Below are 1,132 nucleotides of genomic sequence, written 5' to 3' on the forward strand. Positions count from 1 at the left end.
AATAAAAATATTTCCATTAGAATATTAAAAGTTTTTAAAAATCCAAGTAGCCCATAGGCCTGCATTTTTACTTATTTATTTTTTTTTTTGGAGTCTACTTTTCCAAATGCGAAGTTCAGTTAATTTCGGAAGCTTGCTGGGCATCTTTCAGCTTTTCCCCCTCGTGCATCACTTTGCCTTCTGCGTGTTACGTGAGTTCCAAATAACCATTCGGTCCCACCCGAGAGCAACCGAGTTCTTGGGTCATTGCGCTCTTGGGATCGATTCTGTCCAAAAGAAGCCACTGGAAATGCAGGAAACAGCGCCGTAGGTCAATGTTTTCTTGCTGAGTCCTCTATGACCACGGGAAGTTGGCTCAGTTGTCTTCTAAACGTTTGCACGTTAACGACGTTACTTCCCTATTGGGAATTTTTTAAAAAAAAAAAATTGTCCAAAAGACTAGATTGAAGGTCTGTCTTTAGAACTTTCTTTTCGACTCTCTCTTCGTAGGAGCGATTGTCTGTTCCGACTTCGCTCCCCGTGCGACCCAGTTCTTCCCGACGGTCCCGCACCTTGGTCCCCTTTCGTGAGAAAAGGGCCGTTTTTCCGCTCAGACGGCCACACACGCACTCGGTGTAGAATGTTGGAGAAATAGCAAAGCACCACAGTGAGCACCGCTGCCAGCCCTGATGCTGTTTTATCCGCGTGTGCGGACTTCGTTTATTGCATTTTTTTTTTTTTAAAGGCTGGTCCAGTAAAGCAGCGGGAATGGAGAAGGAACTCAGACCAGCCTGCTTCTTTTTTTTTTTGAGACAGGATCTCACTCTGTCACTCGGGCTAGAGTGCCGTGGTGTCAGCCTCGCTCATAGCAACCTCCAACTCCTGGGCTCAAGCGATCCTCCTGCCTCGGCCTCCCAAGTAGCTGGGACGACAGGAGTAGCTGGGACTATAGGAGTAGCTGGGACTATAGGAGTAGCTGGGACGACAGGAGTAGCTGGGACTATAGGAGTAGCTGGGACTATAGGAGTAGCTGGGACGACAGGAGTAGCCGGGACTATAGGAGTAGCTGGGACTATAGGAGTAGCTGGGACGACAGGAGTAGCTGGGGCGACAGGAGTAGCTGGGACTATAGGAGGAGCCGGGATGACAGGAG

General features: G+C 48.6%; 1 protein-coding gene across 1 annotated transcript in view; it reads left to right on the forward strand.

Annotated features, from left to right (window-relative positions):
* Positions 1–1,132, forward strand: part of RAB7A (RAB7A, member RAS oncogene family) — a gene marked incomplete at its 5' end in the record, with an annotated part of 18,435 nt that overhangs the window by 5,642 nt on the left and 11,661 nt on the right. The gene's annotated exons all lie outside the window — the stretch shown is intronic.

Source organism: Propithecus coquereli, unplaced genomic scaffold (genome assembly GCF_000956105.1).
Source record: "Propithecus coquereli isolate 6110/MARCELLA unplaced genomic scaffold, Pcoq_1.0 Scaffold498, whole genome shotgun sequence".
Lineage (NCBI taxonomy): Eukaryota > Metazoa > Chordata > Mammalia > Primates > Indriidae > Propithecus > Propithecus coquereli.